Source organism: Ornithodoros turicata, chromosome 10 (assembly GCF_037126465.1).
Source record: "Ornithodoros turicata isolate Travis chromosome 10, ASM3712646v1, whole genome shotgun sequence".
Classification (NCBI taxonomy): domain Eukaryota; kingdom Metazoa; phylum Arthropoda; class Arachnida; order Ixodida; family Argasidae; genus Ornithodoros; species Ornithodoros turicata.
The window spans coordinates 3,222,544-3,247,895 of record NC_088210.1 but is presented as its reverse complement, the minus strand read 5'-3'; the positions used below and the strand labels follow the sequence as shown (position 1 = coordinate 3,247,895).

Genomic DNA, 25,352 nt, shown 5'->3' with positions numbered 1-25,352 from the left:
TGTCGCAAGTCTCTACTCCCTGATCGTGAACAGATGCCAATAGCACAAACGCTTTGACGATACCTCGAAATGCGCTATCAGTTTTTGAAAGAAAGGCAGGAAGGAAATGTCCACATAGGGATGTGATCGCTCGACGTGAGCATGCAATGTGCAGGTGAAATGTCTGGAGAAGATGGTGAATTCTCTTCCAATGGCTCATCACCCATGATATCATGAGGATCAAAAAAGCAGAACACGCATCTAGGCACTGAAAAAAAAAGAAGAAACACTAAGAAAACGTGGCACCACAGAGCGTGGATGAAAAATACTTACTTTTGAAGCGAGCTCCGCACACTCCCGAAACGATGCGAAGACTGCTGCCGCTTTACCACATCCTCCCCACTTATATAGCGGCGACCTCGCTGCATGCCCCAACATGCACGGGTGCGAGGAGTCGTCATATCCTAAAAATAACTCGCTCTGCATGTTCAAGGTCGCAGCTTGCCTTGGCTTCACGTAATGCTCCGTCCGCCTACACCATTGCCGCACCTGAGCGCAAAGTTCGCGGTCTCATCACATGTCATTCCGACATGCAAGTCGCTTCCATGAGCATGCACACAACCACCCCTTTTTGGCTCCGGAATTTCAATAATATTACTTAAATGAAAACAAATTACAGTGAAATGCAGATTCGTCTCACACAGGAATTTCTACCCTCAGCGTTAAACCCTCAGATACCAGCATTTCTGCTCGAATAGCAAAATAGCTATGACTTCAAAAATTAAAGCTAACTACCGTCAACTGACAAAACACCCATTTCTCCTATCAGATAATTATTGCATAATGCTACATTCAGTCGCATTGTCCCTTCGTAGAGAAACCACAGGACAAGGGTACACAAATTCACTTAAGGGAAAAGGCTCAAGACCTCAGGAATAATCGCAGAGTCACCACACATCGCTACGCGGCTAGCACAAGATAACAACAAGATACTAGCAGCGAGTAGAATCGTAACACTGCTAAACAAGTCTCAACATGCCATGATGACGTCACAAACCAAGAAAAAAGCACACACGCGCGCGCACACAGCAGCTCAGGAATGCTCAAGGAGAGGTGCTTTATAGGAATCTATACTCCTGGCTCAGACACCAACATTTCTGCTCAAATATCCATAACTGCAAGATTAAGTACTGCTTACTTCATCGAGCACCCAATAAAATCAAACAAACAAACCAACTTTCCATGATAGAACACTATTCAGCTTTACCAAGTGATTTTCTTCTGCTTTAGCAGTGAAATAAAAAAAGAGCCATGAAAAATTACATATACTTTTGCTTGAATAGCTATAACTGCAAAAAGAAAGAAAACGAAGCACATGCTAATAAACGGAGAAAAAGGCACCCATTTCTTGCTATCAGATAATTATTGCATAATGCTACATACACAGTCGCGTTGTCCCTGTGTAAAGAAAGGCACAGGACAAGGGTACACAAATCGAATTGGGAAAAATCACTTCTACTTCGCGCAGCATAATACGATATACGCTGATTTTTTTTTTTTTTTTACGGGCGAAAATTGCAATAAGAAGCCACTGCTATACAAGTGCAACAACCTTATTTTTAAACCAACATTTCATGCAATACCACATAAATTTATCACTCGAGTCACACGAAAAGGCATACACAATGTACTTACAGGTTAAGTGGGGTCACAGTAGCACACACACACACACACAACACACAACACAACGAGCGACAGTGAAAAATAAGAAATTACACGCACTTCTGCTTCGAATAGCCAAAGTGTCAAGCATGACAAAACACATTTTTCTACCACCAGAAAAATTATTAAACAGAATAATACAATATTCGCAAAAATTAAGCTTGTGTGGCAAAACACACAACCTGAGGAACACACCCATTCACATCTGCTTTCTGAATTGTTATACAGGCGTGAGCGATTCGATAAGAATATAAAGCACACTGCTTGGAAAAGCATATATCATGTGCAGCGCGGTCTACTCTATTGAAAATGCGATAAACCTTATTTTCAAAAAAAAAAAATCACAGTCGGCATAATATACGGCAATATCGGCAATATCACTGAAGTCAAACACATTGAACTTACTTGTCAAGTGGGGTCCCAGCTGCACAAAACGCGCACGCACACTCACACATTTTTAGTGCCTCACAAACGAGCAAAAACCCAAGATCTAATTCACAGCCACATAAATTCATATATTCCTCACGTCAATAATTATCCAGCCATCGTCAAAACGGGGAACACGCATATGCCAATGCGAAACAATAGGCCTTCGCGCCGGATGTAATACGATATCGCCAGTCGACCGTCCCAAAGCAAAAAAGAAACACTGCATCTCAGGAATTGCATGTTGCCTATACATCCAAGAACAGCGTGCAGCAATTATAACACAGAATGAGATTCATTTCTTTGTACTTTTGTTTGCTTGCATATAAATTATTCACAAGAAATATTACAGAGTGTAAAAGGAGAACAGCATTCGCTACACCCTGTAGCTCTTATCATTTTTAAAACAAACCAGTTTTCATAACCACACTACCATTCACTAAATAGGGGAGTCACTAATGATTCAAATAAGATAAAATATCATTCCATCATCATTGATTGCAAACTTCACGCAAGAATAAGCAACTGCTTGCGCGTCGTATTTCTCTTCTAAGAAACATCAAATCTCGCCGTGTTAAACACCAACAGCAACGATTTTTTTGTATTTTGTATTTATTTTTGTCGTTTCCAGCAGCTCATTACTTTGTGCGAGTCATCAAAAATTAAAAATTCTGATCTGCTGCTGTTAAAGTGATAAAACAGTGTGCCTGCACGGGAAAATATAACGGAGCGCGCGTCATCGCGTCAAGCGTGTCCTCATTGCGTGAACGGGCCGGGATGCGGCTCACGTGGGGGGCACACTGTTTATCACTTTAACAGCAGCAGATCAGAAATTTTAATTTTGGATGACTCGCACAAAGTAATGAGCTGCTGGAACGACAAAAATAAATACAGAATACAAAAAAAATCGTTGCTGTTGGTGTTTAACACGCGAGATTTGATGTTTCTTAGAAGAAAAAATACGACGCGCAGCAGTTGCTTATTCTTGCGTGAAGTTTGCAATCAATGATGATGGAATGATATTTATCTTATTTGAATCATTAGTGACTCCCCTATTTAGTGAATGGTAGTGTGGTTATGAAAACTGGTTTGTTTAAAATGATAAGAGCTACAGGGTGTAGCGAATGCTGTTCTCCTTTTACACTCTGTAATATTTCTTGTGAAATATTTATATGCAAGCAAACAAAAGTACAAAGAAATGGAATCTCATTCTGTGTTATAATTGCTGCACGCTGTTCTTGGATGTATAGGCAACATGCATTCCTGAGATGCAGTGTTTTCTTTTTGCTTTGGGACGGTCGACTGGCGATATCGAATTACATCCGGCGCGAAGGCCTATTGTTTCGCATTGGCATATGCGTGTTCCCCGTTTTGACGATGGCTGGATAATTATTGACGTGAGGAATAATTATGAATTTATGTGGCTGTGAATAGATCTTGGGTTTTTGCTCGTTGTGAGGCACTAAAATGTGTGAGTGTGCGTGCGCGTTTGTGCAGCTGGGACCCCACTTGACAAGTAAGTCAATGTGTTTGACTTCAGTGATATTGCCGATATTGCCGTATATTATGCCGACTGTGATTTTTTTTTTTTTTGAAAAATAAGGTTTACGCATTTTCAATAGAGTAGACCGCGCTGCACATGATATATGCTTTTCCAAGCAGTGTGCTTTATATTCTTATCGAATCGCTCACGCCTGTAATAACAAATTCAGAAAGCAGATGTGAATGGGTGTGTTCCTCAGTTTGTGTGTTGCCACACAAGCTTATTTTTGCGAATATTGTATTATTCTGTTTAATAATTTTTCTGGTGGTAGAAAATGTGTTTTGTCATGCTTGACACTTTGCTATTCGAGCAGAAGTGCGTGTAATTTCTTATTTTTCACTGTCGCTCGTTGTGTGTGTGTTGTGTGTGTGTGTGTGTGCTACTGTGACCCCACTTAACCAGTAAGTACATGTGTATGCCTTTTCGTGTGACTCGAGTGATAAATTTATGTGGTATTGCATGAAATGTTGGTTTAAAAAATAAGGGTTGTTGCACTTGTATAGCAGTGGCTTCTTATTGCAATTTTCGCCCGTAAAAAAAAAAAAAATCAGCGTATATCGTATTATGCTGCGCGAGTAGAAGTGATTTTCCCAATTCGATTTGTGTACCCTTGTCCTGTGCTTTCTTTACACAGGGACAACGCGACTGTGTATGTAGCATTATGCAATAATTATCTGATAGCAGAAATGGGTGCCTTTTTCTCCGTTTATTAGCATGTGCTTCGTTTTCTTTCTTTTTGCAGTTATAGCTATTCAAGCAAAAGTATATGTAATTTTTCATGGCTCTTTTTTTCTTTCACTGCTAAAGCAGAAGAAAATCACTTGGTAAAGCTGAATAGTGTTCTATCATGGAAAGTTGGTTTGTTTGTTTGATTTTATTGGGTGCTCGATGAAAGTAAGCAGTACTTAATCTTGCAGTTATGGATATTTGAGCAGAAATGTTGGTGTCTGAGCCAGGAGTATAGATTCCTATAAAGCACCTCTCCTTGAGCATTCCTGAGCTGCTGTGTGCGCGCGCGTGTGTGCTTTTTTCCTGGTTTGTGACGTCATCATGGCATGTTGAGACTTGTTTAGCAGTGTTACGATTCTACTCGCTGCTAGTATCTTGTTGTTATCTTGTGCTAGCCGCGTAGCGATGTGTGGTGACTCTGCGATTATTCCTGAGGTCTTGAGCCTTTTCCCTTAAGTGAATTTGTGTACCCTTGTCCTGTGGTTTCTCTACGAAGGGACAATGCGACTGAATGTAGCATTATGCAATAATTATCTGATAGGAGAAATGGGTGTTTTTGTCAGTTGACGGTAGTTAGCTTTAATTTTTGAAGTCATAGCTATTTTGCTATTCGAGCAGAAATGCTGGTATCTGAGGGTTTAACGCTGAGGGTAGAAATTCCTGTGTGAGACGAATCTGCATTTCACTGTAATTTGTTTCATTTAAGTAATATTATTGAAATTCCGGAGCCAAAAAGGGGTGGTTGTGTGCATGCTCATGGAAGCGACTTGCATGTCGGAATGACATGTGATGAGACCGCGAACTTTGCGCTCAGGTGCGGCAATGGTGTAGGCGGACGGAGCATTACGTGAAGCCAAGGGCAAGCTGCGAACCTTGAACATGCAGAGCGAGTTATTTTTAGGATATGACGACTCCTCGCAACCCGTGCATGTTGGGGCATGCAGCGAGGGTCGCCGCTATATAAGTGGGGAGGATGTGTAAGCGGCAGCAGTCTTCGCATCGTTTCGGGAGTGTGCGGAGCTCGCTTCAAAAGTAAGTATTTTTCATCCACGCTCTGCGGTGCACGTTTTCTTAGTGTTTCTTCTTTTTTTTTTCAGTGCCTAGATGCGTGTTCTGCTTTTTTGATCCTCATGATATCATGGGTGATGAGCCATTGGAAGAGAATTCACCATCTTCTCCAGACATTTCACCTGCCACATTGCATGCTCACGTCGAGCGATCACATCCCTATGTGGACATTTCCTTCCTGCCTTTCTTTCAAACTGATAGCGCATTTCGAGGTATCGTCAAAGCGTTTGTGCTATTGGCATCTGTTCACGATCAGGGAGTAGAGGACTTGCGACAATATTTAATGAACCACCTCCACAATATAATTGCTATTTTGCGAGCGCAAAGAATACCCTTTAGGTTTTGCATTTGTTCTGACGTTCTAATGATGAAAGAAAATCGAGGGGATGTAACCGCACACATAGCTCATTTTATGGCGCTTGCTCGCGAAGTCCACAGCGATGGAGCTATCATAAATACTTTGATGGATGTGATTCAGGAGTCCACCGGACGCATTGAAAATTACCAGCGCGAGGGTAGTGGGTTTGTATCCACTGACGTGCAAAAAGTTCAATTGTGTATTTCCGCTGTGAAAACTAAAAAGTTTGGATGCGAGGGGGGTACTTCCCACAAATTTGGCTAAACGCAGGAACGTGTTAACGAATATCCATTTACCAGCACACAAGGAGGGTGAATGTTTTAAATACAATACACTCGCTCTCCTGCATCCACAGGAAAGGAATTCGTGGAAAAAATGTGAAAATTATGCAACAGAGTACTGGTGGCCTAGTCACTTCCCTGTATCCTTCTCTGATCTGGACGAGTTCGAAGAGAAAAATAGGATATCTGTGTACGTGTACGCGTACGTCGATCAGGGAGTGCACGTGTCACGACCCCCAAAACTGGAAAGCGAAAAGAAAATTCACTTATTGGAGGTTGACGAGCATTTTTTCGGAATTAAGTCCCTCGAGCGTTTGCTGACGAGAAAGAACACGCGTTTCGTATGCGAACGTTGCACTCGCTCTTTTAATGAGGAAAAGAGCATGGCGAAACATCGACGCCTTTGCGCGGACGTGAACGAAATCCTATTAGAATTTTGTGAACCCGGAGAAAATTTTGTAGAATTTACTAAATACAGTACATGCAGCAGTACAACTACGTCGTTGCGTTGGACACTGAGAGCGTACTCGCACCCAGTGGTGTTGGCATGCAACGTCACATTACCTCTAGCTTCTGTGCTGTGCTTGTGCGCACCCACGACTCAAAGGTGATGCGCATCAGAACGCACCATGGGGAAGATGCTGCGAGGCAGTGTGTGAGAGCATTGATGGAAATGCGGGATGAGATGATCGCCCTGAACGCTTGCCCCGCCGCAATGGTGCTGAATGATGAGCAATGCGCTGAGCACAGAGCTGCTACCCACTGTGCGTACTGTAAACAGGAGTTTACCGAAGATCTACCCCGTGTCCGGCATCACGACCATTCAAAGCGTTGTAGTGCGGGCGAGACAAATTATATCGCGACATTGTGTAACCCCTGTAACGTCGCGTGCACGACGAGGGAAAAATTGCCGATCATGGTACACAATTTGTCTACGATTTGGCCGGGCTGCTGCGGGAATTTCACATTCTTGGGTGGAAGCGACCTCCCTTCATTGTGGCCAGCTCCATGGAAAAAATTCGTTCGTTCGAAATTGGCACCTTCCTGTTTAGAGATACCATGCAATATCTAAATTCGTCGCTGGGGGAGCTCGTGGAAACCGTCAAATCCATGGGTGGTGCAGAGGCATTCCAATGTTTGAAGCAGGCATTTGGAAACGACTACGAAATTTTACTTCGTAAAGGTGTATTCCCGTACAGCCATGTCAGTTCTTTTGCAGTCTATGATGAATTGACCTTGCCAGAAAAATCCTCCTTTCGAAACGATCTCACGGGGAGGATATAAGTGAGGAGGACTACCAGTATGCGTTGCTCGTATTTGAACATTTTGGATGCTCAAATTTGAGAGATTATAATGCACTGTACTTGAAAACGGATGCCCTACTACATGCGGACGTGATGCAGCACTTCCGACGTCTGTGCTACAGCGCGCGTGGATTGGAATTGCTTCATTGTGTTTCTCTGGCATCCTATTCGTGGCAATGTGCTCTAAATTACACGCAGGCAAAATTGGAGTTAATCATCGATGAGGACATGTACAGAACCATCGAATCAGGCGTAGAGGCGGGCTCTGTCAAGCGAGCAGGCGTCATTTGCGGGCTAACAACCCTCTGTGTAGTGGGTATGATCCCGATAAAGAGGAGGTGTACATATCATACATAGATTGCAACAATCTTTACGGATTCAGTATGATAAAGCACCTCCCCGTTGGTGATTTCGAATGGTTCGAGGATTTAGCTCCGTGGATTTTATGCGTCACCCCACTGATTCAGACGTTGGCTACGTGTATGTATGTGACTTGGAGTATCCAAAATCTATCCACGCACTGACACGGTACTTTCCCCTGGCTCCTGAGAAGGCAGTCGTCCCAAAGGAATGGCTCTCGCCATTCCAGCAAGGGCTTCTCGAAGAATTAATGTATCAGCCCGCTAACAGCAAAAAGCTGTTGCTTACGTGCAAGGACAAAGTCGAGTACGTCGTTCATTACGCGCTGCTCGCACTCTATTGTAGATTAGGCATGAGGGTGACAAAAATTCACAGAATTCTAAAATTTCGCCAGGCGCCATTCCTGCGTCCCTACATCGAGGACAATGTTGCCAGACGTGTTGCCTCGGGCACGACATTCGAAAAAAACTTCTACAAACTCTCAAATAATGCAGTCTTTGGGAGAACACTTCTAAATAAATTTAACATGCGTGATATTCGAGTAGCCTTCGATGAGGAGACGGCGAGTCGCCTCGGGAGTCGGGCGGAATGCGTGAGGATGGAAATTTTGTCTCCGGATTGTGTCATGTACGAAATGCGCAAAAGAAAAGTGCGATGCGATTTCCCGCTCCAGATTGGGTTTACGATTTTGGAACTGAGTAAATTAACCATGTACTCATTCTACTATGAAACCTTGCTGAGTAAGCTCACTTGTCCGGTGATTACCTGTTACTTTGACACGGATTCTCTGATCCTCGGCCTGTTCTGCAAGGACTACGAAGATCAGTTACGAGCGATTGCCGACGACCACTTAGATTTGTCTTCCTTCGATCGGGATCATCCACTGTACAGTGAAAAGAATCGTGGAAGGCTTGGGGCATTCAAAAGCGAAACTGGTAGTGTACCTATTGAGGAAGTAGTCTGTTTGAAAGCTAAAATGTACTCCATCAAATTAGCTGGAGGAAGGCAAATTGCAAGAGCTAAAGGAGTCAAAAAGAATATTGTACGCAAGCACCTCCTCCATGAGACGTACTGCAATACCTTGTTCAATCACATGAGCGTATCGAATGAACAAGTATCAATCGTTGGAAAGAAGCAGTGTATGTACACCATCAGAAATGTCAAAAGAAGTCTGATGGCATACGACGACAAGAGATACCTGTGCAATGACATCGACTCCTATCCTTATGGAAGCTATGAATATGGTAAGTTTAAGTGGGTGATATAACTAGTGAAGCTCATAATGTTCTTTTTTGCTTCAGAAGATGTGCAGGAAGAGAATTAATGCTTCTGTCACATGCTGTTCTCTCCTGCGGTTTGCCTCTGGGTCATGGACAGAGAGGGATGAGTGCCTGGGTGATCCATATAGTACCTATGTGAAGAACACTATGGATGTTAGCGGAGATATACAGCGTGCATGGATGTGTCCCCAGGGAGAACTACAATATCTCCGAGACTGCCATGATGTACTCAATAAACATTGAAAACTATTTACCATGTTTTTGTGTGCCAACCATTGCTGAGAGTCGACGCAGGCTAAAAAAGAATGCCGCCCAGGACCAATAAGCAATTTGGAAGGAATTGTGAGCTGGCCTAGAAATGAATGGGATTGACCCACGAGCGGTTGTCTATGTTGCAGCTGGAATTATGAAGCAATATACAGTTGAAAGCGTGTGACCGAGTAACTAGAGAGTGGAAATGACAAATGAGTCTATCGAGCATGTATGACAGGAAGCCAACAAGCCAATCACTAGGTTTTAGAAATGGGTGGAAGTGACCACCCCCGGACCAATAGACCGGTGAGCGATTTGGAAGCCTATGAGCCGACTTAGAATTGAATAGAAAGATCATTTTGGTGTCTACGAGCGAGTGACCAGATGTTGTGGCAATTAATGGCAGCCAATCACATAGACATTAGATGGATGAAGGGGTGGAGCTGTGACCAACCAACCAGAGGACTTAGAAGTGGCTTGACCTGGATTAGAATTGGGTGGCGGATTAGAAATTCCTAGAAATTGATTAGAAAAAAGAGCGATTTGGAAGCCTATGAGCCAAATTAGAATTGAATAGAATAGATAATTTTGGTGTCTATAAGCGAATGAACAAATGCGGCAATGAAGGGTAGCCAATCTCATAGAAATTGGATGGATCACCTGAAGTGGTGGAGCCTGGATTAGACCTGGCTTCACCTGGATTAGAAATGGGTGGTGGATTAGAAATTCCTAGAACTGGATTAGAAAAAGGATGTCGTTGTGGGGCTCGAATCTATACTACTTATATTCTTATATATTATTGTTATATTACCACATATTCGATCACATTAAATTTAAAATTTAGCATATATGAGAAAATATCAGGATGGAAGTTGCTATTCATTGCTCATTCCAACCTAAAATTGAGTGCTACAAATTTAGAGAGCGTACCTGATCATTGTCATTCCTAAAATATATATTGCCATTGTAGCAAGGTCACAAAACAATAAATGTAGCCTTTTGCGACCTCCCTGCACGTTCATTGTATCCTGAAACGCATAAGTGCAAGAAATAAATCTTGAACTTGAATAAACTTGATGTTGTATAAACTTGACATAAGACGTTGAATAATATAATGAATGATATAAAATATTGAATAAACTTGAACTCGTATATTCTCTTTACTCATCATCAGTGATCTTCATTACAAAAGCATATCGTGTTAGACTTTTTTGTTTGCGTTTCACAGACTGGGTACACGAGGGCCAAAATGACAAAATCACAACTGTGTCAAGCTCCAAATAGTCCTGTTGCAATTTGAAGACCATATGTGGAGCTGCATTTTTTCGAACATGCTCCACATAACAAGCATGACAAACTTTTCTCACGCTGCAGTTGTATCCAACAAAAGCATATGAGCGCTGGAGAAGGACATTCAGTTTGGCACAACCGCGCCTGCAAATAATCAGAACAAATAAAGGAAGAAGCAAACAAACATAGAAGGGCTGTACTTCAAAAAGAGATAAGTCCTGTGTCTCAAGGAGGTGTTACCACTTTCTAAGTAACTTAATTGATTAAGCTTACATCACTATACCTGATTAACTGTCCTAAAGAGTGTGATCTAATTGCGTGAAGTAATTATTTGGGCTGCTTCGGTGTGTCCATATTTGCGAGGCAAAGCACCGCTGTCGTTTACTAAGAGACTCGTGCTAAGGCGATGCTTGATATAAATCATACTAAACGCATACACGGCTAAAACAACGGCTGTGATTCTACAGAACGATCTCTTTCTGCCATGCGAGTATATCTCTTCCCGGACCGTTCTTTATGGAACAATTTTTGTCCAGAACGCAGTACGGGATATTATATACATGGTTGTTGTTAACCTCAAGTCGTTTCTTATTGAAATATTGGCTGGGAAACGTGCTGTAGTACAATCCCCAGCGCTGCACTGCAGTGACGGTCTAGTTTCGGAATGCAAAACATAACGTAATTAAGAATCGAACGGCAGGACACCTGTGAAACACTGTTAGGATACATCAGTATACTGGCACCTTACAAAATTGTGTGATGACAAACAACGACAAATGCTTGCAGCGCAATAAATACTCACAATCTCTGTTGCCTCCCATTGTTTTCTATGGGCGCACACAGCACTTTAGGGCCCACCAACATGGCGGCCCGAAGGCACGCCTCTCCCCCACGAGCCCCTCTCCCATGCGCGATCCAGCCTTTATACATAGAGATCAGTGGGTAGCATGTGGATGCGCGTATATACAAACACTACACCCGATTTCAGATGATCCCTTTTTCCGATTATTTTGATTCTGTAGCAGAAAGATAGCGTAGCAGAAAGATAGCTCGCTTGTACTTTCGGGTGTGCTTTTGCGACCATATCCAAGTATCGGTTAACTATAGGCTATAGCTATCATCGGTTTGTAATCCTGCGGAATCTCTGCGTCGATTTGAGAAAGCGAAAGTCCGCACATTAGGCCACGCAATTTCTCAAAATATATGGGTTGAAACGTAATTTTATATACACGTGGTTGATTATTCTCTATAGAGTTTCATTGCTTCAGTCTCAGTTCCTTCATGTTTAATTATGATTTTTTCTTCTTTTTTTTCGCGAAGGTTATATGCGAAGCCCCTTGTTTTCGTCGCACACAAAGCTTACAAACAGGTCAAACTAAAGTGAATTGCTTGGATATTACGGTCTAGCTAAAGGCAACAAATAAGACATTTCACTTTCACGATAAGATTTGCTGTCTGAAAAAAAAGAAAAAGAGAAAAGAAAAGAAAGGAAAAACAGTACGGAATGGTTCGGAAGGAGAAAATACTATATCGTTACAACGAAGTTGTACAACCAAGGAAACACGAACTCAGTTCACTCAAAAACATATTGGAAGAATTTGACGCAGATGAAAGTTGGTTACTTACTTGTGGAAAGATATTCTTGGTCCCTTGTCCCTGTAGTGCTTGCAGCTCTCTACGATGCACTTATTGGGCATGTTGACGTTGCTGGCTTCCAAAACTGAACTGGAAGCTTTCCGATTTCGGCTCCTTTTAAAGGCATCGCTAGCCAGGAAATCCTTGAAACCGCTGATAAACTCACTAATTAAAGTCGCCTTGACACGTTTTATGGCTTGACCGGACTGACGGCGCCGGAATAGAAACCGAAACCTAAGTGGACTCTATAGTTACAAAGTTGTGTGGGAGGCTGGCTTGAAAGACTACATTGGAAACAGAAAATGCAAGATATGACTCAGTCTTCTTTTAATGGATTTATTAGCACATTTTACAAGTATTTGTTTGGCATTACAGTGAAAAACGTCAACCATGAACCAAAGACATCGTTCAGATTTCTTCCGTCAAAACTAGCGGACTCCTCCATTTCTGGCGGGGCAACCCGGGGACGCCTGATGGCGGCTTCCTTCGTTTGACGGTAGTTCTGGGTGAGCTCCGGTTACCTGGCTTCCCCCGTTTGTCAGGGAGAGGAGGAAGGCTGAGCGGTTTTTGGGTGAGCGGGAATCCAATCCTGCAACTGAGTCAGAAGTTAAGTTTGCAAAGGAAAGACTATTGATGTCGATCGCGTTCAAGAAATGATCCGATCCGAACAGAGAGATATTTTCCATGTGAGTGACAGGGCTCCAGGCACTGTGTAGGTCATCATAGTGGAAAGCAAATAGTAACAAAGCGCCCACTTCACAGGTCTCGAAGAAGGTTACAAAAAGGACCTCCTCCTTTGCTCTTCTTTTATGCGTTCTGTTAATACAGTTCAGGCGTTCAGAAAACACGCTATTAACCGGCTGAAATAACCCCTAGAAAAAGCTTGCAAACAGTATGAATGCATGAAACCAACATACCGTCTGAACTGTCGATCTCCTCTGAAGGCGCTTGAGGTTTGTGTGTTTTCCGCCGTCCCGCTAAATGTTCCAGCCACAGAACATACCACTCCCACCATGCCCTTTTTCCGTGTGAATCATGACGCGGACTTCCATGACCTTCCGAAGATAGTGCTTCTCCCGTCAACAACATGCATACCAATAAAATTCATTTTCGGGATACCTCTCCGTTCAGATCACTTCTTGAATGGGATCTCATTTGTACACACCGAGTATCGTGTCATTTCTATCCAACTACGCTCAAGCTTCTTTAATATAGATCTCGTGCATCAGCTCTCATATTTATATTAGTCATATATGTTACATCTCTAAGGAGAGCTATTAGTAAGCAGGGGAACAAAGGAAGCTGTGCAAATCAACGGGCCGCATACCTCACGATACAGAACATTTCGAGCACCGGATGAGTAGCAGTCAGGAACCCACGTGACCCTCTCTGGCGAGTTGAAGAAAGTACAGCTCGAAGCAGAGTTAACTGGAACGCCACTTCGACCGCTGAATCGGGAAGAAAATCGCCCTAGCGGCGCTTAGGAGAAATAAAGGGAAATAATGTTTCCACTGTCCTACTTATGGCGAATTGGGGTGGTCATTTAATTACAACACCGCCTGGCGCTCGGAAATTGCTAGGTCGGCTCCGGAGCTGGATCATGTGACAGTTGCCACCCGAACATGAGTGCCAGGGATCTGGCGGTTAGGATCAGGATCAGGCTCGCCTCATCCCTTTTGAATCCGGGCAGAGTTCGTACACTTGGATCACGCTAGGGCCATCGCGGTCGCCTGTCTTCGGGTTCCGTTGTCTGCTAAATCACGTAAGCTTCGACGTGCGGTCCAATGAGAGCACTCGCCACCGTTGCAGTGCGGATTTGACGACACCGGATATAGTTGGGCAACCCGCTGCTCGATCGTTTCGAGACCTGACGAAATAAGTAAAAGCTGGGAAATTCCGGGCGCACGGAAAGTGCCACGCGAACATGCAAGATTGCTTGACTGCTCGGGATCTGTCAAAAAAAGAAAAGAAAAGTTGCCACCAAATGACCACCACTCGCCATGATACTGCGAGGGTGTCCGCCTTGGCATGAGTTGTTGACTCGGCATTACTCTCAACGGTGGTTATCATCGCGATGTTTGTTTGGGTTTGAGACGATTATGCAAAGGTGTATGCTGGCCGATATCACGCGGATACGATGCTGTTATCTCATTGATACGCGCAAAGGTGGACAGCAACTCCAATAAATTTTCCACTAGACCCTGTGCATCTTCATTTGTTTTATCACAAATCTGAAAATGCCCCACTGAGCCAACGCGACCACTTTCGCGTGTATCAATGAGATAAAGGCATCGTATCCGTGCGATATCAGCCGGCATACACCTTCACATAGTCGCCGCAAACATAAAAAAAAAAACATTGCGACGATAACCACAGCTAAGGGCAATGCCGAGTCAATAGCTCAGGGCAAGACTTACACCTCCACAGCAACAGTGGGACAGTCGGAACACTGTTTGCCTTTATTTCTCATAAGAGCCGCTAGGGTAGCTCTCTCCCCGAGTTTAGCTCCGCCAGTCGAAGTGGCGTTCCAGTTAACTCTGCCTCGAGCTGTACATCGCATTCCCGCATAATTGAGAACCGCTCACCCTTCCTCCTCTCCATGTTAAACGGTGGACGCGTGCAGTCTTGGGTAGTAACTAAGTTACTTTTAACTTGTAACTGTAACTAGTTACTTTTGGGGGTAACAAGTTACAGTAACTAGTTACATTTCCAGAGAAGTAGCTTTTAACTGTAACTAGTTACTATTTATGTGAAAGTAACTGCAAAATGTAACTAATTACTCGAATAAATGTCGTTCCTTTTTATTTCTTTACTCTACCTTCCCCTACTTCCCCCTAAAAGTGTCTTCCTTCCTTTTCTCGGTAATCGGTATGAGCCTCCTGCCTTGGGTCCTGACCAAGCAGGGAATTCCAGTTTTGCGAACAGAAATTAGTTGAAGTTAGTGACCCTCAACGGTCGGAGTGAGTCATGTGTGAGTAATAGTGTCACTGCCCTAGTTTGCCTTCTGTGGATATGGACAAGGGAATGATTATGCACAAAGGGAAACTCACTTGTGCTCCGACCAGTGCAATGGCTAATCCTGCTCCGGTTGCTGCTACCGTAAGGTTCCGTGGCCGCTCTATGAAGCAACCTTCCGAGTTTTTATCATGGAAGGACGAGAATAATAAAGTGCAAGCTATGGAATAAGACGTACTCGGCAAACAGGACGTCAACTTCAAACCTGAACAAGCATCTTGAGGCGTGTTCCTTGTTCTAGTGCATGTCTCTCTCTGTCTACACGCTAAGAAACGCGTGCGTGTCACCGTGCTCTTCTTTTTCACAGCGATGCGCCAGGTCACATGCACATGTCGTATTTTTCCGTGTCGGATAACCGCACATTAACTTATACTGCTTCTGGTTAAGTGCAAGACAACTTTTATTGCACTTCAGTAAACATAAATAAATGTATGTTTTATCAGCCTCCCATTGTCATTTTTATAAAAGTCACTGTAATGTAACTAAGTTACTTTCGCTCAGTAACTGTAACTAGTTACTCGACCAAGAAAGTAACTATAACTGTAACTTAGTTACTATTTTTGGCAGATAAACTGTAACTGTAACTCAGTTACTTTTGAAAAGTAACTTACCCAAGACTGGACGCGTGTCCTTTGAAGTATCCCGCTTTCGGTGGTTCTCGGCGCTTGGATGAAAAGATCATTTGGGGGATATGGGTCACTGCTACTCGCATGCCCAGATCAACCGAAAGCCCAGAACCTCCGAATATTTTTTGAAGGAAATGAGCTTTTGGTTCAATTGGGACGTCGGTGGAAATGGCCGTTTGGAGGATATGATCTGCTACCGCGCTAAAGTTCTCAAAATTCCAAGAAAAGCTGCACGTCAAGCGGAAATGAGTGACGAAAGCCAGGTTGAAAGACCTCCGTAATCCCTTTTTCTCGGTGTTCAGAAGAAACAACGCAGAAAGGCCTCTGATTCACCCTGGCATCGACGACCTTACTGGGGGAGCCGGAAAAAATGTCCCCTGCGGAGAGGCTACTTGGAGTTCTCCCCAAAAACCAACATAAGGGTGTTGATCGATCGCACGATGGTACTTAGACGGCAGTTTGTTGCTACACGTTTACTGAGCATCCTGTCATTATATGCTGTATGTCCCCGGAAGAAATGCCCCGTGTGGAGGGGCTACCAGGAGTTTCCCCAAAATAAAAAATCGGGGTGTTGAACAATTGCAACAAGTTGTGCTTGTTGGTGTGATAGCATACTGCAATATTTGTGTACGGGAAAGACGAGGACATTGCTTATCATTATTATGCCTGTATTGCCTGTCATTGCTTATGCTTATTCTGTGCTAACAAGTAAGGGTCAACATGTTCGAAGGAGTAAGTTGAAGCTAAGTCTATTCACAATTACAGTCTAATGATTCTCTTGCTGTCGCATCTACACGGAGATATTTGCACAAGAGATACTTTCATCGATACTTACACAAGTCCGCTTTAATTCATCAAGACGCAATAGGAACACTGCTGAAAAAGCGTGTAAAACTGACGACTGTGGATCTGCAAATGCGGCTTCTGAATATTTGTATGCATTGGGAGAGAAGAGCCCGGAGCAATTTCTTCGCGGCATTGGACGAACAATACGATTTTAACGTCAGCCGAACACGTTCGGACCAGGAGGTACGTCAATAAATATGGAATTGCGGAAGAAATATAATGGGCGGCATTTCTTTCTATTCGCTTCACCGTTGTTTCGTGCCTATTGAGAATAATATCCTTTATTCACTCTTGTAACTGACTCTATTCCACCCGCGTCTGTAGGTACGTAATTTAATGTTAAATACGTTCTCTGGTACGATCAAATCAAAGTCGGTACATTGTTTTGCGCTATAATGCTGCCAGAGGGGTTGGGAAATTTGACGTTTTTTTTCAGGTGGCAATTTTTCCGGGGACATTTTTTCCTACACCCCCTTACTCGACATGGGGAACTGCGCCCTCGTTGCGTCTTCCGAGCAAACGGCGTCGATCAAGTGGTGCATGTTCCATCAAACGCCTTCGATTAAACGGCGTTCGACCAAGTGTCCAGCCTCCTGTCAAACGTCCTTCGATCGAACGGCGTTCGATCAAATGTCACGGAACCCCAAGTCGGTATCAAGTTCGCAAAATATGCAACAAAAACTGGTAAAATATGCACAAATATGCAAAGTTGCATTTCAGTGCTTTGTGACCACTCGTACGCCTCTCAAAATGAACAACGGCGTGCCAGCACGCCCTTAACCCCCCCCCCTTCAATAATCAAGCGCAGCCGCTGCAGCGCAAGAACACGCTTGGGAATCACTATGGCTGGCCACTATCAAAAGAACGCTAATAACAAGGCCGAGTCATCAAAAGGCTGAAGGCTCAAACTGCAGAAAAAAAATCCCAAAATGCGAAAACGCGGAAGGCCTGGCAATCATGACGTCGGAAACCTAGAATGCCAGATAATCGAGAAATAATCGTGAAAATAATCATGAAACGGAATCTAGCGGAGTTCCAGTCGCGTGTTATTTAATTTATTATTTGCATTGGTTGCACGTATTTGCACTTTAGTAATTGAACTGTGCTTGTCGACATCACATTCATAACGCCAGCTTTGATGCTGTTATGGCATCCCCGAAGTGAAGTGAACAAAAGTCTGGTCTTTTCCAGCTGTCACATTACACGGCGCGAGCTCCGTCACATGTCACAACAAACGGGCTCCCCTCGTTTTCCCTCTTGCCAAGGTCTCCCCTCATCCCGCAGCCAACCCCCCCACCCCCACCCCGCCTCCATAACAATGCCCTCTCCCAACAACGTACGAAAAAAAAAAGCTTGCACGAGCTGCTACGAGTCGAGCCGAGCACAGCCGAGCAACGGCGCGGCGGATGGACACCCTGCGGTCGCTAGCGGAAGTGTGTTCCTCCGCCGCTCAAAACCGTGTGGAAACCTACGTTCCCACAACCTCGGGGCGTCAGCCCGTTCGTTCCGTGCGCGAAGGAACAAGCAGCACAACAGATTCAATCAGAACACATACAGGTTTATTTTACCTCCAACAGCTTGCATCCTCAACTGCCCATGTTCACTTTTCGCCCGGTTTTTAAATCCATTGGGGAACGCCCCCACGGTCCCGACCGGTTCGCTCCGGTGTCGCTATCAGACTGCGATGCGGTTGCCACACTCCCCCTCCTTTTAGCTTACACAGACATCAGGTCCTCGTGGAGGTCAAGTAGGATGTCTTCAGTGGAGAGAGGTGCCTGCGCCGTCTGGGGTGGGATGGGTGGTCGGGAGGGTCCCGACTCAGCGAAAAGCTCTGGTTCAGGTTCAGGTTCGCCTCATCCCTTTCGACACAGGGCAGGCACCTTGAGGTGCCATAGGCGAGGTGGGGTTCGGGCTCGTCTGTTCCGTGGCGGGGAACACTCTGCACTGTTTGGTTGTACTAGTTTTTTTTGCGTAGTTGAGTAGTTTATTGTAGTAGCTAGAGTTTTTTGCTGTTAGTTTTTTTTGTGTTTGTGTTCTTGCGTGTGTTTTTCTGTTTGTTTTTGAGTTTTCACAGCTCTCGCCCGCTACCTGTGTCCCGGAGCGGATGCAGCGTTCACCGCCGCTACACAGGTACCACCTCCGTAGCGGACCCGTGGTCCCTGGACGGGAGTGTGCCCGTTCGGAAGAAAGGCTGCACTCCAACGCCTCGGCGCCATCGGAGCCGAAACGACCAGCCGAGGGCAAGGAGGCACATGCCGTGCCTTCGTTCCAAGCTACGTCGACTGAGGTACCTGCAGTGCCGCAGTCTGACGCCATTGCAACAGCAGAAATCCTGTCACGCATGACGGAGTTGTGCTCGTTGGTGGTTCAACGCCTGGATGCCGGGTCGGTTTCGCCGCCGCAGGCACAAGCGCCTCTACGACTCAAGTTACCGGTGCTTACCTTCTCAGGTTGCACCGATAGGAAGTCTGTTGCCGATTTCCTGGACGACCTTACCGCCTATCAGACGAGTATGGGAATTTCGGAGGAGGTTCTAATCCAACGCATCCTGCAGGTTGCTTTGGTCGGAGACCAAAGTGGTTGAGGAGGGGCGGACCGGCCCGGCTAGCTCAGTCGGTAGAGCACGAGACTCTTAATCTCGGGGTCGTGGGTTCGAGCCCCACGTTGGGCGCCAGTTGTGGAAACCTAGGTTCCCACAACCTCGGGGCGTCAGCCCGTTCGTTCCGTGCGCGAAGGAACAAGCAGCACAACAGATTCAATCAGAACACATACAGGTTTATTTTACCTTCAACAGCTTGCATCCAGCAAATCAACTGCCCCTCTTCCCTTTTCGCCCGGTTTTTAAATCCATCGGGGAACGCCCCCACGGTCCCGACCGATTCCCTCCGATGTCGCTATCAGACTGCGATGCGGTTGCCACAACCGGTCGTGCCCCTCCGCGAGCGATCCATAGGAAATACATGGGGTGCGCCTGAGCACGACGTAGATATAGTGCGCGTCTAAAATCAAGTTTCCACGTTCCGTTTATTGGGCGTTTCCGTTTATTCGGCGAAATATTCGAAAGCGAGCCATAATTTTTATATTTTTGGGATCACTGATTCATAATAAATCAATAATTAGTCATATTTCCGGTATACAAGATGGGGCACTGATTCTGAACTTATTCTGATGGGGCACTGATTCTGACTGCACGTAACACAAGTACTAGCTGTTTTTCTGTTTCATCACGTTCGGTATTATCAACGTACACCACGCTCATCACTTAAAAAGAGCCTGTGGTATACTGAGTGCGTACCATTCACTGCGTTTCGCGGCCGCTTCTAGGGTTACTGCCATTCACACTGAACAGAGTAAAGTGAGTAATACCAACTTTGTTCCCGTCGCTGTCTTTGGTTCCACGTTGTTTACACAATGGAACGCAGCAGTGCGTGGGCATTCTTGTGTAAAAAAAAGGTAGATCCCGCAGTGTATGTGCACGTACAGGACGATACATGCAGCACAGGAGCAGCCTAACGCGCGCGTTTCTCGACTCCACCAATATGGCCGCCCTAGTTACAACTGTTACCGGTGTTACCGTGAGATGGCGCGTCGCATTTTGCATATCTCCTATTGTGTTCACTCCGAAGTCAGAGTGGGTTTCGCCAGAGCCTTGCGGGTTAAACTGGATCCCCTCTGAAAGTCAGAGGGGGTTAGGCAGGATCCGCTTGGGGTATCACATGAGGAACACTAAACACGAAAGGAAAGGCAATCCAATCCAATCTATGTCTTCGTATTATTTGAACGATTTCAAAGCTGCGTCGGTTGGATGGAGCAATATAATGGAGCTACTGAAACTGCCCAGCATTGTATTCCAAGTTCAACGTGCGTCAGGCGCATATAGGAGGTGAAACACAATGCCTCGCCTCGCCACGAAACCCCCATCGCCGCTGATATCACGCGATTGCAAGTTGCAACAGAACAGGGTCGGATTCACACACGCGATCGTAAGTTACGCTAAGATGCGCTAAGACGTCGTAGCCTGCGATGCGCGTGGGTACCCCCTTTGACGAGGAAGAGGAAGTGTCTCGCTTCCTGTCACGTGCACCTCGGAGAGAAACAGCCAAAGGGTGCGAGACTATGTTTTCGCTATGGTAACGATGACGAAAATTTGTAATCACACCAATAAGAGTCGTCCCATTAGAAGAAGACCAAGTTGTTCGTCCCCAAATGTTTTGTTACTGCACGTGCTCTCGGTCTTTCGGTAGCCGTAATGGATGCCATGCAATCACAGGCGAAACGCGTTCGATGACACAGCAAATATATTCCCAGTATGTTCGTCTCTGGGAGGGGGTGGGTGAGGGTGTTTTGTAAGCGGTGTGTGGCACTCAGTTTTGCAGCTTTTATGGCTTCTTTTGCCTTTCTTGCAGACAATTTGGAGGGGTGTTGGGGGTGTCTTAGCGGGCTGTAGGGATGCTTGAAAAATCCCTGCGACCCGATTTTACGGAGCACAAAGTTGAAGCATTTGTTAAAGGTTACCAAGCTAAAAAGTGCCTCAATGTCACTTCGGGGGATGGTCTCGAAGGTTCTGTGGCAAAGTGCAATGCGTTGGCGCGTATTACGGAGTCTTTGTTTCCCGTCACCAAATCCACCGCTGCCAAATAACGCCGTCATCTTTCTTCGTAAGACTGCTCGGGAGCTCTCGCAGGATTCCGCCGTAAGCTGCGAAGATTTTGCGACGCGCGCCTTTCGTGAATCTACACTTCGTCGTAACTTTCCCGTACGACGGAGTTACGACAGATTCCGTCGCACGAGCTCTTTGTGAATCCGACCACTCCTCCAAATTGTCTGCAAGATAGGCAAAAAAAGCCATAAAAGCTGCAAAACTGGGTGCCACACACCGCTTACAAAACACCCTCACCCACCCCCTCCCCGAGACGAACATACTGGGAATATATTTGCTGTGTCATCGAACGCGTTTCGCCTGTGATTGCATGGCATCCATTATGGCTACTGAAAGACCGAGCACATGCAGTAACTATGGTGGCTAGAATATGTACCTGGTGTGACGTTCGCGGGCGCCGGCGCGAGCTATCCCCGGAAGAAACCGACAGATGGCGCTGCACGGAGTAGCGATGCCAGTTCGCAGCAGCTTCGCTGTACATGAAAACCAGGGTGGGGTTTGGAATAAAACGAGAACACGGACTATAATGCGTTTGTACATCCCATTTTAAATGGCATAGTCTGTTTCGTGAATTATGTACTCCCACTGACTGAAATTAATCATATTAGGATATCACGTTAGTTTCATTGCTCACAGTTTCAAAGCGCGGGTGTTCCTTTTCTTTTCAGTTTGTCGTCAAGCTATATTAGATGGCATTTTAGGTCTTTAGCCACCAAAAATTCACTAGAAAGACATTGTCATACTACAGGTACTTTTATTCTGAAAACGCTTCCACTTCGTGAGGCAAACCCATAAAAAAAGCATCACAGCTGAGCAAGAATGCTAACGTATGTACATGAATCTCGGGAAGTGTACCTTCACAAACTAAAATCCATGAAGAGCAAATACAAGTGAACATTGCAAAGCACTGGGCACAAAGAAGATAGCTTATAAAAGGCGGCTTTGTTTAGATAACCTCAGCCTTGCCCTCTTTTCCTTCCGCGTTTGATTTACACCTTTTGCATAGAAGGTCAGCCTCGTTATGATATAGAACTTCGTTATTTTCTGAGTTAGCGACACTTGATGAATCTCGCATCCCACTGCTGGAATGTGCCCCCTTATACAATTGAGCACATCCAGTACACTCTCGGAGTTTAGCTCATGCAAACTAAAGACATTAGTGAAAGCCCCTTCGAGATACTCGATGAGTTTGTAAAACCTTTCCGTAACATATAAAAGGCCTCCACGGTCAATGGCTTGCGTAAAGCTGGAAGGATGGAGGGGGTCCCTTACAGGAGAATCCCTCAAACAAGAAGCGGAACATTCCGCACAGTTAAGAGTGGCAAGAGATTTCCTTGCTGTATACCCTGCAACATAGTATATCAAGCGCGAGTCACTCTTCTGTTGAACACAGGACATGTGGTCAGAGTCCATCCTTTGTTGCACACAGTCCAAGTCTCCGGCATCCATGAGAGCATCCAGCTCTCCAGTTGATGAAGCTCCTTCTGCGGTGCTTAGAAGGGATGACACAATCCCCTCTGAAACTGCACATCCAACAGGAGATTTTGCCAAGTTATAAAAACTGAAACAGTTTGTTGCTACTAAAAACTGTGTTGGTGTTGGATGATCATTCGGTCCAAATGTCTGTCTGATTATGCCAAAAACACGTTCCAAACTGTCCTGGCTGAGTCTTGCGGTCATCAGATAGCGATAGCCATGAGATGATAAGTATTCCAGAAGGCTTGTAGTGCTCTTGAGGGTGACTCTCAGTCCTTCCGCAGTACTCTTGCTCAGGAACCCGCCACTTTTTGCATGTTGCTCCCAGACGTTCAAGAAGCTCAGGAACTCCTCTATGTAAGCTGCCTCCGAAGAGCGGAATCTAAGAAAACAAGAAAACAAAGAGGGTTATTAGTATATTGCTCCTATGGCAGTGAAAGCAAGTTGACAATAATAATAAAGAAAAAGATCCTGAATGCCAAGCCTTCTTGGGACATCTCATTTGCAATGGGAATTTACCTCAGAGCATCACTACTGCACCTTGACGTCATGACCTTGATGAGTCTGTTAACGCGCTTGATAAAGTTCTCTGTGGCTTCACAGCTGCCATACTGTTTTTCAATAGTTTGCCTGTACAGAGCAAGGCCCCGCAGCACCTCTTCGCTGAACAAGCGAAAAGCCAAGTTTACCCGCATCTTTTCAAATGCATTTGGGAATAGCACTGAGTGTGAAACATGAGGCATTGCCCTCAGTGTCAGAACGTTGGAATCGGCCTTCCAGGCAGCCTGGATGTGCTCTTTAATTACCTGTGTGCAAGACCCAAGCGCCCAAAACAGAGAATGAAAACAATGCTTCACTCCATATGGCGACAAAGTAATAATGGTCGGGAGAACCCTAAGCTTTTGTGGAGACAGAAAAGAGCATACCCTTCCATGTGGTGTATCAAAACCACAGTTGAGCAGGTGTGGGAAATCCGACACAAAATAAAGGAACCTGTTCAAGTCGACGGGGTGAGGAGCGCAGCACTTGATGTCGCTGGATGTAGCCTGCGAGGAATTAACACCAGGTTAATTCCAGAGCCGCGCTAGAGTATCACGCAAACCTACCTTAATGCCGAATCGTTTCCACATGCTCCGATTCCAGGCTGCCCCGTCACAACAGAGATAGTCAACCTTCAGGCCTGCCTGCTCACACTGTAGGATAGCATCAATAATGATCTTCGATAGGATATTTTCCTTCACATTTCCTGATGATGCAAAGACTCCTGTAATAATGATTAGAAAGGGGGTGTGATCCCTTGTGGCTCAAATGTGTAAAACCATTATCAGGTGTCATCACTCACCGACTATCTGTGTCCACTTCCCTGAAAATGGTTGGAAAAGCAGTACTAAACCGTGGTCAGCTGGAACAGCTTTGTCCTTTTCAGTTGTGAACTGACCCAGGTCAACAAAACCATCCAGTTTTCCTGATGACGTCACAGTGATGTTCTCGGACGGCTTCATTTCATCCAAAACGATCCCACCATGGCATTCAAATTCCTGCATTGTGGCAGTCTTTTTTGCAAGGGCAGAGAATAAGTTTGGGTTGAACCCAAATCCACTTTTATAGTTTTTCAAGTAGCTACGCAGTGTTGTGGGGCTAGGAAGGCACAGGATTTTATGTCGTCGAAGGTGCTCGTATAATCTAGGACTCTTCATCCTGGAGCAAAAAATGAGAAATGAAAATGAAGATCGCTAATTCTTCTACTCCTGACGCTATTACAAAACATGGAAATGATGTGGTTGTTACCTCATGATAATACATTCAAGAACCCAGTCCTTTGTGTATGGCATCCCTTTGTTGGACTTCCGCTGAGCTGACTGAAAGCAGTGTTTGACTGCCAGTTGCTGCTTGGGAGGTAGGTCTTTAATCTGAAAAGAATTATGTGGGCTATGCTTACATGCTCTTTTTGCATGTCTAACTGCTTTGCACAATGTTACACAACACAATATTCACAGAGCTTTCAAGTGCACATTGCTTTCATGTTACTATTCATGTGAATGCTTTACCTTGCTCTCAAGCACCGAAACCTCAGTTGCAGCTGTGTTTGCATGCAGAACGGATATATCCTCTTTCAGCTGGCGTACTTTCTTGTCCCTACGCATAAGGCGCTGCCTCATCATCTTAAGAGTGACGCCTTCACGTGCAACTTTTCCTCTTGCTTTGCACCTTTGTGTGAACAGGAACTTTCTTGCATACTTGCAATGAAGACACGCACTTCCTGTAAGCAATAGCAACGTGTAATTTTACGTGCCTTATATGTGGCAGAGGAACAACTCAGTGGCAGGTGAATCTTACCTTTTTCTCCAACAATCCGACTGCATTTCTTGCTGATTGCTTGACCGTCTCTGACACTCACAATGGTTGAGTTGTTGACATTGACAGGGACAAACTCATCTACTGCACCGCATCCAATGCAAAGCGTTAGTTCATCTGTCGTGTTGAGAAGACTTTGCAGCTCTT

General features: G+C 45.0%; 3 long non-coding RNA genes and 1 other non-coding gene across 4 annotated transcripts; 2 read left to right on the top strand and 2 right to left on the bottom strand.

Moving 5' to 3' along the window:
* The first annotated feature begins 7,843 nt into the window (after positions 1-7,843).
* On the top strand, positions 7,844-9,306 carry LOC135369800 (uncharacterized). Its single transcript, XR_010415125.1, has 2 exons — positions 7,844-9,014; positions 9,072-9,306. It is a non-coding gene; the product is annotated as an uncharacterized LOC135369800 (long non-coding RNA).
* A 10,006-nt stretch (positions 9,307-19,312) lies between these two features.
* Trnak-cuu (transfer RNA lysine (anticodon CUU)) lies at positions 19,313-19,385 on the top strand. Its single transcript has one exon. It is a non-coding gene; the product is annotated as a tRNA-Lys (tRNA).
* A 4,431-nt stretch (positions 19,386-23,816) lies between these two features.
* Positions 23,817-24,323, bottom strand: LOC135370144 (uncharacterized). Its single transcript, XR_010415229.1, has 3 exons — positions 24,193-24,323; positions 23,957-24,114; positions 23,817-23,896 (listed from the first exon to the last, which is right to left on the bottom strand). It is a non-coding gene; the product is annotated as an uncharacterized LOC135370144 (long non-coding RNA).
* Positions 24,324-24,356: 33 nt separating this feature from the next.
* LOC135370143 (uncharacterized) lies at positions 24,357-25,041 on the bottom strand. Its single transcript, XR_010415228.1, has 3 exons — positions 24,899-25,041; positions 24,639-24,760; positions 24,357-24,548 (listed from the first exon to the last, which is right to left on the bottom strand). It is a non-coding gene; the product is annotated as an uncharacterized LOC135370143 (long non-coding RNA).
* Between the last annotated feature and the right edge of the window lie 311 nt (positions 25,042-25,352).